Source organism: Akebia trifoliata, chromosome 4 (genome assembly GCF_017979445.1).
Source record: "Akebia trifoliata isolate Shusen 1 chromosome 4, ASM1797944v1, whole genome shotgun sequence".
NCBI lineage: Eukaryota > Viridiplantae > Streptophyta > Magnoliopsida > Ranunculales > Lardizabalaceae > Akebia > Akebia trifoliata.
Window position 1 is genome coordinate 16,892,204 of NC_141378.1, and position 17,511 is coordinate 16,909,714.

A 17,511-nucleotide genomic window follows, 5' to 3' on the forward strand; every position below is an offset into this window, starting at 1 on the left:
TTGGCTCGCTAGCTCGGTGTGCCCGAAATAAGAAGGATTAGGGCCTTCATATTGAAGGTAGAAATGTAGAGCTTCATGCAATAATTTTCAACTTGTCAAATATGGGTTGAGCTTGGGTTTAATATCGATCATCTCATCTTAGTGTAGCCTGCTACTATATCTCACATCTAATAGATATATTCATAGTATATACAATTGTAAATTAAATAAGATGTCAATACTTTTCTGCTTCTTAAACCTGGGTAGAGTTAGGGGTTAATATTGATCATCCCATCTTAGTCAAGTTAGCTACTATATCTCATATCTTATAGATAAACTAGAGTTCGCCAGTGCCTTCGGCATGTGCATCCTCTTTGGGGGTTAAGAGTGATAAAAGAGGGTAAAAATAAAGTTAGAGGGATATTATTAGAAAAAATTAGGTTAAGAAAGTACAAGATGAAAAATAATAAAATGAGTTAAAGAGAATATATAATAAAATTAGAAGGAGTGAAGAAAAAAGATGAAAAAGTATAGTGTAAGTCAATAAGACATTTGTCATACTACAAAACTGAAGGTAAAGAGATGTTTATCCTTACATCAAAAAATAAAAAACTATAGCAACTCAAATTTGTTTTATTATATAGATTATATTCATAATATATATAATTAAGATTAAATAAGATATCAATTTCAAATTTGATTGGATAATTTTCACATACACAAAACAAATCATTTGCAAAATACAATTTTACATTTAAAAATATTAAATTTTGGTCATTTTATTTAACCTGAGCCTGATCCAAACCCATTAGGATCGGACTAGAATTTGGTCTACTCAAGACCAAAATATATATAATATAGGTGTAAGGTAGAAGTAGAAGCTCCTTCTTTAGGATCATATTATAGTCAACTAAATCCGACCCGAACCCCAATCCGCCCATCCACGTACAACCCTACTTTTGAAGCGACTTTCCTCATTTTTATTCTTCGATTTGTCGAGTTTAGACAGTTAGAGCAACCCCCTCACAGCAAAGAACGACCCTGGAAGCAGCCCTAGTCATTGTCATGGAAGGGCCAAAAAAATTTAGATATTTTAATTTTTAATTCTATGCCGTACTCAAAACGAGTTAACAAAAGCGCGTGAAAATTGGGGACCACAACTAAATAATTCTACATCAAAGTTCATTAAAAGCTTTTTTAATCAAACATCGCTAAATTTGGGTAGATTGCTAACGTTAGACATTCATATAATTTAATTTGGATGGGTAGTTTGGATCCTGTTTAATCTGGGACCCATATACATATCTCCTTTCACACAATTTTGGCCCCACCGACACATATGGCCCTTAGATGGAGATGATTCAGGTTGGCCACGTGGTGAAAGGAGGGGGGAGATGTGGAGCTAATGTAAACATTGGCAGTTGACGTGGGGTGGAAAAAATAGTTTTTATTTTTTATCTTTTCTTTTATATTAGAATGGATTATGTATGTAATCAGCACTGACGTCATAATTAATGGATTCTTTTTCAGAAAAGAAATTCTTTGGATCTTTTTTTTTTCTTTCTTTTATATCATCTCTCAACACTCCTATATAAACTTACAAAGCACAGAGTGCTCTCGAACTTATAACATAACCCATTAATCACACATTTATTCTCCATTTCTCTCCTCCTTATATCAGTTAATTTTCTTGAGCTCTAACAATGACAGAGAAGGAGATGATGGAGAAGAAAGACAGGATTAATGGGTCTTTTCCTCTTCGAATTAGAGGAGGAATTAAGCGTAAGATCTTCTCTTTTTTGTGTCAAAAGTTGAAGAACATCCTTCTTTGCAAACATGATGAAGACAATTAATCCTTAATGGTGAGGTGGTGTTTCGGTGGTGGTGGTGACAGTGGGTCGATAGTGGTGGTGGAGGTGATCATTTTGATTTTGATTTTGTAATACTGAGCTTATTTTAATTATTAATATGTGATCAGTTTTTTGTAAAATGTCTCTTTGTTTTGATTCCATCGATATATGTTGTTTTATCTAAAATTATGGTGAAAAAATGCACACTTTCTTTATTATTTTTCTTGTTCACACTATATATTATGGTGGTATTGTGGTGAGTGATAGTGGTGGTGGTGGTGTGGCCACAGCGGCAGCCACGGTTATCATTTTTTAATTATTAATGTGTGATCAATTTTATGTAAAATGTTTCTTTGTTTTGAGTCCATTGATACATGTTTTTAATAAACTTTCGTTTACTTTTCTTGTCTGATTCACCCTGTATGTTAGGCAGGTGTCAATGGATCGGATTAGACCCACCCCAACTTTGGATCTGGATCAAATATTTGGGTTGGACAAGAATCACCCGACCTGATATGGATCCAATTTGATAACCTATTTGATGGAGTTTGGATCAAACATGATGTTGCTATCAAGTACAGCCTGACCAATCAAATGTGATACTAAGTTTATTTATTTCATCTAATGGATTTGATTTCATTTAGATCCGATCTGATTGTTATTTGATCAGATTTGGATCCTAATATCAAATTCCGATTTAAAAAAAAAAAACTTAACCCGCAATTCATATTAGATCGGCTGTGGGGCCAATCCGATCCGGCCTGATTCAATCCGGATCTGATTAATTGACAGACCTATGATCTATGTTTTAAGGAAAACACTACCTCAACCCAGGGTTGAGCCTCTCCATCAAACAGACGGTCCAGATGTTAGGGATTCCCAAGAAAAATGTATTCATTGCAAACTATACTAATCCAGGAGGTCAATAAGTGTTTTTCCTTTTCTCAACAATCTGTCGGATGAAGTTCAAAACAACCTTCCCAGTACAGGTCTCACTGGCCCAAAATTAAACAAGTCTGGTTACAAAGTTCTCGCCCATTTCTAAATATTGCCCATCTTAATTCAAGGCACAAATAAAACAAGGCCAGCCCATATCTTTTGAGCCAGCCTTGTTGTCAATATGCCTAGATCTCATTCCGCCCAAAAGCCCACTCACCCTCTTCCATGGATTTAGAAGTGAAGAGGAAAAAACATGAGATATTTACGAAAACATGACTAACTTTTGATGAATTTACGATTACTGCTCATTTTAATTACCAAAACATGAATGATAGTGTTACAGGAGGTTTTAAAGTGACTATTTCGCGGGTATCAAGTGATTATCTCACAGATTAAACCTGTCATCTCGTCACTTGAAAAACTTGCAATTTCACATGTTCATGTTTTGATAATTAAAATGAACAGTTGGCTGGAATTGTAATTTCATCAAATTTGACTTACAAAATTATAATTTAACCCAAAATAAAGGGGGGGAGCTTCTATTGTCTAACTTTTGGTAATGCCACCTCATATGTGTGCTAACTTTGTGGTGATTTACATATGAATTGGGGTGGCGTTAACAAACGTTGTCATGGTAAAAAAATCACTCAAAAAAATGGGGAAAGCTTCCACCACCATTCTTTGTGTCTTTTAGAAAGAAAAAAAAAAAGGCACTAGATCCGAATTGAGACAACTGTCTCGTTTCGATACCACCAATGAGACAGATTGACAAGTTGTCTCAAACCTAATGTGATACTCAATAGGGAGTCTATTTTGTCATTATTGAACAGGATGATTCAAATAAATCAAATGACTTGTCCGAGACGACTGATTTTCGTTCATGGATGAGATGAGAAGTCAAAACAAGTTTTAAAGTTTAAAAACATATCCCTTCTACTTGGATTTTTATATAAAATAATAAATAAATACAATTAAGAATATAATTCACGATCATATAATTACAATCATAGATTTAACCTAACTATACCAAAACTAACTAGGCCAACCACTGGATTACTCATTAGTAACAAAAGTAACATAACTTCAACAATTCGTCCAATTTGGATGGATGAAGTTGAATGTAGGGCTCCCATTACATTACCAAAAAAAAAATATATTTACTTTCATCACTGAACACTGAGATCGGAAGAAAATCCTTAGGTAAATTGGAAATATGCTCCCATTTCAGCCATTTGTTGGACGATGTGCGTCCAATGTTGCTGCACAGTAACCCAAGGGGTTGGCTCCGAGGGCGGAACTACCTGGGGTATGGGAGGGCATGGCCCACAAAAATTTCAAAAATAATATTTTTATATACTTTAACGCCTTCTTAAAAACTAAGGCCGAAGCTGTAGAACTCTAATGGTGTGTGTGGCCCCGCAAAATATTTTTAGATTAAAAAAACATTATCACAACTGCACAGACTGAGCTATATGTCTACGGGTTAGATCCCTGCTACAAGGTTTGCTTTCTTGGATAACAAACTCGATTAAGGAAGAGATACATTTTTCTTACTAACTTAGTAAGATTTTAAGCCTTACTAAGGGCCATTTTGATCAAATGGATGACTACATTAACAATTCAACAGTATAACTCTCTAGATTTCATGAAAAAACTCATATAAAAAAACAATAATAATAATAATTCAAAATTTTTTTGGACTTTATCAAGGTTTTAAAAATGGATGGCTACTGATCTTCCATCAAACTCCAAAATTTAAAATTAAAATTCAACGGTGAAAAATAATTTCTTTTGAATTTTTTTTTTAAGTTCATAGAATTTTTTCCTCTACACCACAACCCTCTAGATTTTATAGAAAATCTCAGTAACAAAATAAAATAATTTTGGGGCTAGATCCAAGGTTTTTAAAATGGGTGGTTATTGAACTCCAAAATTTAAGGATGAAAAATAACATTTTCTATTGTTTTTTCAAAGCTCATAGAATTTTCTTCTAAATCCTCTTATTTTCTATCAAAATTTGATCTTCTAAATTCTTTTATTATCTATAATTTTATAATTTTCATTATAATATTAGTTCGCCCCCCACAAGTGAAATTCTATGAATCTAGATTCGAATCTGACACAAATCTTACTAGTTAAAATTATATCTAAACCACTTCGTTTTCACCAAACCCCCATCCACCTCCAATTCGACCGAATTAATTGATTCGAGTCGGGTAGCTAAAAGACAACTTGAATTCAAGACCTTTTACTTTTTGAAGGGAAGCCTTAGCCAATATGCCAACACTTGTTCTAAAAATAAATATCTTGAAAAATATACTTTACAAAGTAACATATTATTCGGATTTATACCGATATAGGTATGGATCCGTATCCGACTCGTGTCACGAGACATCAACCCATTTTTTAATTCAAATATAATTGAAGTAACCAAGCTCACTAAATTTGGATCACTCATATTTTGAATAAAATCCTACCTATTTTAAGCCCTAGGAGGAACCCTCATCTTTTCAATGACACCTCCTTGATCACTGAATATTTGAGATACTCTTATGTTTCCAAATTAGTGATATTCCCCATTGACCTTAGTCTTCTCTTATATTTTAATAGAAAATGATAATAATAGTAAAAATCCCAATTTTCCCTCAAAACTAATCATTTTCATGATGGTAATGTTGATGATCGAATTACGACGATGATTAGGGCAATCCTTGTTAAACCTTGAGAAACTTTTGTGAAATCAGGTATAAAACCTTAGGCACTAGTCCCATCCCGAAAGGGTAAGGAAACAATGCGAGATCAAAAAAAAAAAAAAAATGATGGTGAGGACATTGAGGTAATCCCTACGAAAGTTTTGAAGCATGCTGGTCACTTAAAAAACTATGCGTGATCTAAAAGTTATGTATAAATTTTCAAAATTATAAGTATATCATTATCCTTTTATTATTTATCGTTGCAACTTATTAAAATAGATAACAATTGCCATCAGAAAAATATTAGTAAAAAGAGACAAGGAAAGAATATTTTATTCTCACAATTGCTAAGGGTATTTTCACTGCAATATTACAGTTATTATAGCAAATTAGATATTGACGTGATAACTTTTGAAAGTGCTTGTGTTACTAATTATCCTATTCTAGTGGAAAATTTTCTTAGAAAACCATCTTATCAATTTTCTCATATGAATTTAGAATATTTTTAACCAAAAAATACTTATTAGAATCACTTTAAATTAAGGGGTGTTAATTGAGCTTGTTGGTTTGTTAGTAGAGTAGGCCAAAACAAAAAACAAGGGCGTTCACGTTGAAGGTGCATTCGATAATTTTCAACCTGTCGAATCAAGGTTAGGTTAGGGTTAAATAATGTCCCTCTAAACATGATTGGACCGATGTGCTACTTTATCTTACAAATATATTTATAATATATAATATATGTATAAAATATCAATTTCAAATTTGATTGTATAGTTTCGATACATAATAAATGATTTGAAAATATAAATTTCATCGTTAAAAATATTAAATTATACTCATTTTATTTAAGTAGAGTTCCAATTAGAACCGAGTAAAGTCGGTCGGAATAGGGCCAATAGGGATAAATGACTGGTCTAAAGTAGAGTCTGTCTTGGATCGGATTACAGTCAACTAAATCTTATCCGAACCCACCCATGGACCGCCTCCTTTGAACTCACTGGTCTGAGTTTTCTCCATTGTATATTTGTTTACTTGGATTGGACTCGAGTTGGACGGTTGTACCAACCCTATAACAGACAGCCACGTAGGATACGCAACGGAATCAAAATTAATCATTGTCATTTTAATAATTAGAATTAGAATTCCACGCCGCTCTAAAAACGCGTTCAAAACCGCGTGAAAATTGGGTCCACATCTAAAGCATTTCAACGTCAAAGTTCACGGAAGTTTTGGGTGTTCGTAGGGCACACTTAAAGTACATTAAATACACCTTGGGAGCAAGCACCTGGGGCTTTTCTCGGTCAAATTTTATTTTCTTTTTTTAGGGCAATTTTGACAAAAAAAAAAACAGATCGCAGGACGTATTTAATGAATTTTTAACGTGTGCTTTAAGTTAAAAACGCACACTTTAAGAAAATCCAAAAGTTTTTACTTAATCAACATCCCTAAAATAGGGTAGAATTTCATACATATATACCTGCTATTGATCACATTCAACATTCTAATGATTTAATTTGGATGGATGGTTAGGATTTGATTTAAAATACTTTTGGACCCACCAACTTATATATATATATATATATATGGGAACGGATCAAGGGACATATGAAAAACATGTGTAAAAACAATGTAACATTAATAAAATTTTAAAATATGGGTTACAAGTTTTGGATTGAGCTGATTTTTTGTGAAAATGATCTCTATGATGGGAAGATCATAAAATAAAAAAAAATCAGTCAAATCTGAAACTTCTAACCCCATTAAAAGTGATTTAGAATGTGGACTGTCGATTTTCTTACTAATTTTTGTTAATAATTTGCAAATCAATTTTGATGGATTTAGAAGTTTTAGATTGAACTGATTTTTTGTGAGGATGATCTTCTCATCATAGTGACTATCCTCACAAAAAATCAACTTAATTCAAAACCTCTAACCCATATTTTGAAAAACCATTGTTTTTACATATGTCCCATGAACCGCCCCTTATATATACACCTTAATGCCAACAATAGCAGTTTTAGGGCAGCCAAAAAGATAATCTAACAGTGAGATAATGAAGTAGTCTAAGAATAATGTGTTCGATTGATTATGCCATTTATTACTGATGTCATAAGTAATTTTTTTTAAAAAGAAATTCTTTTGACTATTCGTCAGAGTCAAAAGACACTTTGAGAACTCAATCCAAAAACCACCTTAATATTTTGAAAATATCAATTAAGTTAATTAAAACTTCGCCAAGTCAATTAGATTTATCACAGGATAGGTCCAATAAAAAATGAGGCTTAAAATAAAAATTCTAAAAAGGCCTTTCTAGTATTTAATATATTAGTATGAATGATATTAATACTTAAAATGATACATTTTTTTAATTTAAAATATATTTTTTCTCAATTTATATATGCAAAATAACTAATTAAAATTTTTGTATTCAAGATTTTAATAATGCATCACTTTCAATAGATAATATGAAGTGTTGTTTCAACGTACATAAAATCAAGAAGAATAAAATTCCAATTATGTAAATAAGAGAATAAGTAGATAGTCATTCTATTAAATCCCTCATCAAAATTTTGATAATTGAAGACATTGTAAATGACATGAGAAGCTTGACTAGTTAAAAAAAATTACATGACAATTTCTCAAAAACAACATAATATAGATAGTTGTCACAATCCCTTGACCCCTCGGAATGACTAATGAAAAACACACATGATCCCAACCATTTAAATGCAAAATCTAATTGATTGAGATTTATCCTCTAGATAAGTATCTCCGAGATTTATGCTATTAAGATACTCATAAATCTCAACAATTGGATTTTGTGTTTAAAGGGTTGGGATCAAGGCTTTTATTTATTTATCATGCGTCATTTGTAGGAGTTAACGGATCCCAACCTTTTATTATATAAAAGAGCTACCATTGCCACACCAACTTTTATTAATGCTACACAAATTCCTATGATAAATCATTAAAGAATTACACATCGTCGATGTGGCTTTAACAAAAGTTAGTGTGGCAATAGTAACTCTCTTTAATTATATATGGTGTGACAAAAAGCCTTGAATTGAAGCTCCCATTTTAAGGTGACATTGATGATGTAGAAGGCCTTCTCTCAACCTTAGGCAACAACTTAAGTTGGACTTCAAGGTGGAGTTTGCACTGGTTTTGGTTTTCTGATATTAAATTAAATAACTATTTTTTAATGATTTAACTGTTTGTTTCAATTAGAATAAGATTTTGTGACTAAACATCTACTAATACACCTTATAATAAGAAGAAAAAAAAAATTAAATATAAATATATTGACAAATATTTTAAATTAATTTAAATGGTTTGAATGGTATGAGATGTGATGACTTCGTATTTTGTTGGGGATGAAATAAGAAGAGATACATGTATGAAACATTGGTCACATTATCTTTACCATTAGAATGGTTCAATACCAAAATTTGGATTCCAAAAATGTGTCTACCGTAAGTCCTTAACATTTAAATTAAACAAAATAAGGACCATTTTTGTAAAACACCAAGAAAATCACAATTGCACCATCGCACTCCCTAATCATGTAGTGTGGTTTTCGTTCTAATATTACAGTTATTATAGCAAATTAGATATTGACGTGATAACTTTGGAAGTGGTTGTGTTGCTAATTATTATCCTATTCTAGTGGAAAATTTTCCTACAAAGAACCCCTTATCAATTTTCTCATATAAACTAACATTTTTAGCAAAAAATATTTATTAGAATCTCTTTCAATTGGGGGTGTCAATTGATCCTATTGGCTCGTTAGTAGGTCAAACAAAAAACAAGGGTTAGGACCTTCACACATTGAAGGTTCATTCGATAATAACAACCTTCACATTAATAACGGCCATTTTCAAAATGGTAGGACCGACGTCCTAATTTATCTTACAAATATATTTATAATATATGTTTAAAATATCAATTTCAAATTTGATTGTATAGTTTCTACATGCAATAAATGATTTGAAAATATAAATTTCATTGCTAAAAATATATTAAATTATAATTATTTTATTTAAGTGGAGTCCAATTAGAACTCATTAAAGTTGGACCAGGGCCAACAACAGGGATAAATGACTGGTCTAAAGTAAGGATGCACATGATTCAAATTTTGGCAAAATTGAAATTGATCTAAACGTGATCAATTCTACAAATTTAGAATCGAAGCAATTCAATTACCTTATATAATCAAACCAATCCAAATGACTGGTCTAAAGTAGAACCTGTCTTTAATTCTAGGATCGGATTACAGTCAACTAAATCCGACCCAAACCCGCCCATGGACTGCCTTCTTTGAACCCACTGTTCTGAGTTTTCTCCATTTTATAGTGGGATAGGACTCGAGTTTGGACAGTTATACCAACCCTATCACAGCCAAAAAGAAAGACCACTGAGTCAATCTTAGTGATTGTCATGGTCGGGCCAAAGTTACTTTAACAATTAAGAATTCCACGCCGCTCTAAAAACGCGTTCAAATACCGCGTGAAAATTGGGACCACATCAACATCTAAGTTAAATAAAAAGTTTTGGGTTTTGGTAGGGCATATGCATTAAATACATCTTGGGATCAAAAGCCTGAGGGTATTTTTGATTATTATTATTTTTTTAGGGCAGTTTAGACACAAAAAAATCAGATCACAAGGCATATTTAATGAACAAAATCCAATAAATTAGGTTAGAATTTCATACATATCTATCTGCTATTGATTACATTTGGCATTCTTATTATCTAATTTGGATGGATGGTTAAGATTTGATTTGAGACACTTTTGAGCCCATCGACCCATATACATATATACCTTAATGTCAACAATGGCAGTTCAGGCAGCCAAAAAGATAATCTAACAGTGTGATAGTGAAGTAGTTTAAGAATAATATGTTGATTGGTTATGTCACTATAGAGACGTCATAATTAGTATATAAACAATTAAAAAGAAATTCTTTTGATTTTTTTTCTCTCTCTCTCTCTCCCCTATATAAAGTACAAAGTGCTCTCCAACTTATAACATAACCATTTATTATTCTCCATTTCTCTCCTCCTCATATCAGTTAATTTTCTTGAGCTCTAACAATGACAGAGAAGGAGAAGAAAGACAGGATTAATGAGTCTTTTCCTCCTCGAATTAGAGGAGGAATTAAGCGTAAGATCTTCTCTTTTTTATGTCAAAAGTTGAAGAACATCCTTCTCTGCAAACATGATGAAGACAATTAATCCTTAATGATGTTGGGGTGCTGATGGTGTGGCGGCGGTGGCGACAGTTATGGTGATCATTCTGATCATGATTTGCAACATTGAGCTTGTTTTGATTTACTTGTTTTAATTATTAATATGTGATCAATTTTCTGTTAAATGTTTCTTTGTTTTTATTCCATTTTATATTACCTTGTTTCATATAAAATTATGGTAAAAAATTGCACACACTCTCTCTCTCTTTATCTTTTCTTGTTCACACTATATATATTAAGGTGGTTTTCTAGTGAATGATGGTGATGGGTGGTGGTGTGACCACGGCAGCCGTGATTAATTATTTACTTTTTTTTTTTTAATTATTAATATGTGACCAATTTTATGTAAAATGTTTCTTTGTTTTGAGTCCATCGATACATCTTTTTTTATCTAAACTTATTTTTAATTTTCTTTTCTTTGTTTGATTAACACTCTATTTATGGCGGAAATCAATTGATCGGATTGGACCCCAACTTTGGATCTGGATCAAAGATTTGGGTTGGATAAGAGATCCAACCTATTTGATCAATTTTGGATCAATCATGATATTCCGATCAAGTACGGACCGACCAATCAAATGTGATACTAAGTTTGTTTAGTACATCCAAAGGATTTGATTCGATTCTGACCAGATCTGATTGTTATTAGATTGATTTTGGGGCCATCTGATCCTGCGTGATTCAATCCTGATCTGATTCATTGATAGCACTACAATCTATTTTTTAAGGAAAAAACACCTCGATTCAACCCTTAGTTGAGGCCCTTCATCAAACAAACGGTTGAGATGTTAGGGATTCCCCAAAAAAAAAAAAACGTAATCATGGAAAAATAGCTCATATTGGTTTAAGGTACAAATAAAACCAGCCCAGCCTACATCTTTCACTCGAGCCATGTTCTTAATTAATATTTTGACTACCATTTGGAATAGCTCATCAATGATTCGATTAAAAATTATACAAATATGTATTATACAAAAATAGTGAGTATAATTTGGACTCCATGGTTCAAATTTGGCATATATCCCTTTTAATTAGATTTTTATATAAAAGAATAAATAAATACAATTTATAAAATGGTGGTTTTGTAGATTACTTTTTTTATATATAAAACTAATTCACATCATTTCTGTAATTTTCTAGTTTTTTTTTTTTTTTAAATACTAAAATGACCTTAATTGTATTACATTTAAATGTGAAGGTAGAGATAGTTTTAGAAAGTTTGGTGTCGAACTACTTTTACTCCGCTATCTCTCATTATAATATGAAAGAAAGTTTCAAAATCCAAACATAGATAAATAACAAGCTCAAGTTGCACACATTAAAGGAGTAACTAAATAAAATATAGATAAAGAAACAACCCCATTCCATGTATCCTACAAATAATAGAATCTCATACATTAAAGGAGTTGTCAAAGAAAACATAAAATGAAAAGATCTTACAAGTGTCGAACTTGAAATTAAAATCGAAACATTTGAATCTTCGACATCAATGTTTGAAGCATTGATCTCTCGCAGGGGTGGAGTCAAGATTTTGCCCATGTGAGGGCAATCAAGAGTAGATTTTTTTTTTTCTAGAGACAACTAAGATTGATAAAAAATAGTTGTGGGGGCACAACTAAGATTAAAAAAAATTTGTAGTGGCAATAGTCACAAATTTTTTTATTCACCATTAAAATATGTCGTAATAACTCACTAATTCATAGACTTTAAAAATTCTTGGGGGGGGGGGGGGGGGGGGGGGCTAGTGCCCTCACAACTCCCTCTCTAAATCGACCCATGATCTGACCAATTCAATTTTTTTTTATTTTTTGAACTTGGCGTTGCATGAATTCCAAAATTTCAGAAATACATATATTATAATGGTAAAACTAGAGTCAAGCTTTAAAAGTTTCTCATCAAAATTGAAGTTTACAGTGTGAAGATTGATGTTTCAAACGTCGATCCCAACATTAGATAAATCAATCTTGATAATTCAAGTTTTTTCAGATTTTTTTTACGATCTTGATAATGAATGGACCTTTCTGATATACTCTAAAAAGCAAATGTTACAATCATAAAATGAATACTTACATCAAATTTTATGACAATATTCAAAATTATGAACATGATGTCCATCTTCATTTTTCATTCGTTGTTACAAATTATCAAAATAAATTGTAAATTACATCTAAATCTTCACAATTATGTGTACACCATTTCCCATTTAATTATTCACCATCATAAATTGAAGGAATAGACTACTATTTCCTTTCAAAATATTAGATAAGATGAAGTGAGAAAACAATATTTCGTTCTCATACTTGATGAGCGGATTTTTATCCTAATATTATGATTATTGTAACAAACAAGGCATTCACCTAATTTTCACCTAATTAGTTTGGAAGTGACTCATTTTGCTCATTATCCTTTTCAAAAAGAGTCGTGAATTTTAGATTAGATTCTTTTTTTTCACTCGGTCTGTACTCGGCTGATGTGGCAAGAGCACAGAGCCATAGATCGTTTTCTTTGGGATACACAAGAAAAAAGATCTTTGATTTTGTGCCCTTGCCACGTCAACCAAATACATATGAAGTGAAAAAATCAAGTCTGAAAATCATTAACCCTTCAAAAAAAATTCCTTAAAATCCCTTTCTTTCTAATTGATTTTACCATATAAACTCGTGATAATCTAACGCCCCCCTCTGACATATACTATCCTACACCTCCATCATAGAACCATAAATCATTTGCCTCAGGATACATAAGAAAAAGATTTATGATTCTACGTATCCTGAGGCACATGATCTATGATTTTGTGATGGGGGAGATAGAAAATCATTATTCAGACTAAAAAATCTCTTTTAGAGTTGAAAAGAGTTTTTAATTACAAAAGTTTTAAAATTGGATTGGTTGTTTACTTGTATGATTGAATGGGTCAGTCCAAAACAAACAGACTTGTGGGTCACACCGTTCATATTCAAAAATAAAATATTAAGTTTGGTTTTTTTTTTATTTCAAAAATCATGTCATTCACCATGAAAAAAAAAAAAAAAAAACTTGATCCAGTGACACAGGGTGTAATTACAAGATTTTAACAGTTGTTACCAAAAAAAAAATCACCTTCTGAATTTGTATTTAAAATTTCAGTTTAATGGCCATTTGATAAGTTTTGGGGTCCAACTTAAAATCAATTGGCAATGAATAGAGAGACCCTTATAAGGGAGAGAGGCAAAAGAAATATTTTAATTTGGTTTGATTTGATTTATTTTAAATCTAGTCTAAGCATGAATTTTAAAGGTTTGTAGTGTTATTTTTTCAAGAAGACAATCCATGTGGAGGCTAACAATTAAAATGTTAGTATATTCCATCATTTTCCATTAGCATTTAACATAAGCACATATCATCAATTTTGAAAGAAGGGACATCTCAAATATTCATCAAAATTTAGAGGGGTATTTTAAAAATAAGTCAGAAATTGGACTCTCACTTTTATATTTGGACATCACGAAAGAACGCGGAATCCACCAAAGTCATTGTAAGGAAAAAGCAAAGGATATTTTAATTGTGGAATCCTCCGCCGCTCTCAAAACGCGTAAAGAAACCGCGTGAGAATTGTGCCAACACCCGACACCACCACTCAAACCTTCTAATTATTTTATAAAGCATTCAAAATTGACCAAAACCTTTTTTCTTTCTTTTAATTATACATATATATATATATTTCTAGTTATAGTTCCTTAACATTGATACTACATACTCATCAGCTCATGATCTAATTTTGATGTTGTACAATCTTGTAATCCTCACATCATATATCCTTTCTACACGTGGCATACATTTGGGCCACCGATCCAATCAACTAAATAACAAAAGAGAGAGATATTCTTTGTAACCAAGCTAGGTGGCAAAAGGAAAGAGAAGATGTGGATTTAATTTCAACATTGGCAGTTGTAGTGTAGGAGAGCCAAATCTGAGAGTGTGATATATGAAATAGTTTTGGAACTAAAGAATGTGTCAATGTGGTAGTCGATTGATTATGTAATCAGAGCATCTGACGCTATAATGAGCATTTTTCAAATAGAAATAGAAAATTCGTTTAATTTTTTATTTTATTTTTTCTCTCCCACTCCCTATATAAACTTACAAAGTGGGCTCAAACTTATAACATAACTATTAATCACACATTTATTCTCCATTTCTCTCCTCCTTATATCAGTTAATTTTCTTGAGCTCTTACAATGGCAGAGAAGGAGATCATGGAGAAGAAATACAGGATTGGGCCTTTCCCTCCTCCTCCTCCAATTAGAGGAGGAATTAAGCGTAAGATCTTCTCTTGTTTATGTCAAAAGTTGAAGAACGTCATCATCAACCTCATTAATCTTTACAAACATGATGAAAACAATTAGTCCTTAGTGGTGATGTTCATGGTGATGGTGATGTTGTGGTGGTCACGGTGGGGGGATGATGGTGGTGGCGGTGATCATTTTGATCATGATTTGCAATATTAAGTTTGTTTTATAATTTATTTGTTTTAATTTTTAATATGTGATTAATGTTCTGTAGAAAATTTCTTTGTTTTGAATCAATTGATATTATCTTTTTTGATTCACTCCATATATTATGGTGGTGTTGTGGTGAGTAGTGCCGATGGTGATGGGGAGGTGGCAGTGGTAGTTGGGGCTATCAATGGATCGGATCAGACCCAAAATCCAATCTGTTAACTTCGGGTGGGTCTGGATTTATATTTTGGATTTCAATAAGGATCCGATATCTTATTTAATCGGTTTTAAATCAACCATGGCCTAATCCAATAAGATCCCGATCAGAAAAAATGCTAGAAAGTATATAAATTATATGATATATTTATTGAAATATGTGAATTTTATATAGATTTTAAATATATAATCGGGTTTGGTTTGATCCGAGATCTGATCGGATTGAATCTGGATCTTTATATAAAGAATGTTTTTATATAAGAAATAAATAATACAATTAAAGGCGTGTTTGATTCCAGGCAGATGAGATTTGCCCCTTGTGGCCTCAAATCTTTTCTCACCCTTTCCCACTAAGAAATTGTTTTGTCACACGGCAAGGAATTTGAATCTCATGAATGCCCTGATTTTATGCTTAAACTTGCTATGAGTAAAGTCATTTTGATAAAAATCAACAAAATTGAAAGCAAGGACCCTATGGTTAAGGAGGTTAGTTTTGACTTTTGAAAGTTTTAAAAATATCCTTTTTTATTTAAATTTTTTTTAAATTACAAATAAAACCTTTCGATGGATGTCGGTTGGCTCTTACAGCCGTCTAATTTAGTTTTAAAAAAAGAGAAACACTTCACTTACTAACTTAGTAAGATTTCAAATCTTATTAAGGATTGTTTAACTCTAATGGATAACTAAATTGGCAATCCAACACTATACTCCTCTAAATTTCATGTATATATATATAATAATAATAATAATAAATATATTTTTTGGACTTGATTCATGATTTTGAAAATGAACGGTTGTTGAACTTCCATCAAACTCCAAAATTTAAAATTAAAATTTAACGGTAAAAAATAATAATTTTTAAGTTCTTCATTTTTATTTTTAAATTCATATAATTTTGTCCTCTACGTCCCTATGACATCGGATTATATTTTTGGGATGCTACAAGGTGAGTTCAATGACCCCTGTAAGATTTGAAACCTTACCGAGTTAATAGGGCTAGACATATCCAAAAAAAAAAAAAAATCTAAAAGAAAAACCTCTACCACCTAATGTAAATGAAAGAGTAAAATTAGATCTTCTAGATGATTTTCATGATGTACTCAAACAATGGAAAAATAAATAAATAATTGCAAGTACGTCATTTGTTTTGACAAATAAATATTTTTCCTGTAATTAAACACATCCTCAGTCTCATTGATCAATGTTGAGTCAATTTTGGGGTTTTCATGCGTCTGTTTTAAGACTAAATAGAGTCGCATGCCAATGATCAAGCCGGGTCTATTGTAGATCACATATTTTATCATTTTGGATTCAAATTTATTAAGTTTTGATCTAGCCCATAGTTAATTGAGATATTTACAATAAAGTGATCAATTTTTTATGAATGTACGATTCCCCCTCACTTTTCATTTTAATTACTAAAACGTGAATAATAATGAATTCAGAGATTTTAAAGTGACTATTTCCCAGATTTAAAGTGATAATTTCACTTTAAACCTATGAAATAGTCACTTCATTCTAAATTTTTTTTAACGAAAACGTGATTGTTCACATTTTGATAATAAAAATGAACAGTGAGCTGAAATCATAAATAACTCATTTTCAACTCATGAAATAATAATTCACCTTAGTTAATTAGTTATGCAAGACTACATTGGGTAACATTCAGATTAATTTTTCAACTGTTTGATTAATAATTAGAAAAATACGTTAGAAAAATGTTGAGTAAAATTCTAGATTGCATGGTTAAGAATTCGGCACATATCCCTTTTAATTGGATTTTTAAATAAAGCATAAATAAATACAATTCAAATTATAATTTCATGATCATATAATTACAACTATAGAAGAATCAATCCCTATGAAATCATTATGTCTCTTTGATTCTCAAGCGAATCATCTCTGGATTGGACTCAAAACATTAAATCCTAAGGTTTGTTGGAATATGTTAGTTACACATTTATATCAGTAAAAACAAAAAAATCAAAAAATGAATTTTAACCTAACTAGGCCTATATCTTAATTAGTTAGGGCTCTATTGACTCAAGAAATATGACTCGAGAAATAACACATAATTCCAACCGTGTGTTGGATCTTGCCCTTACA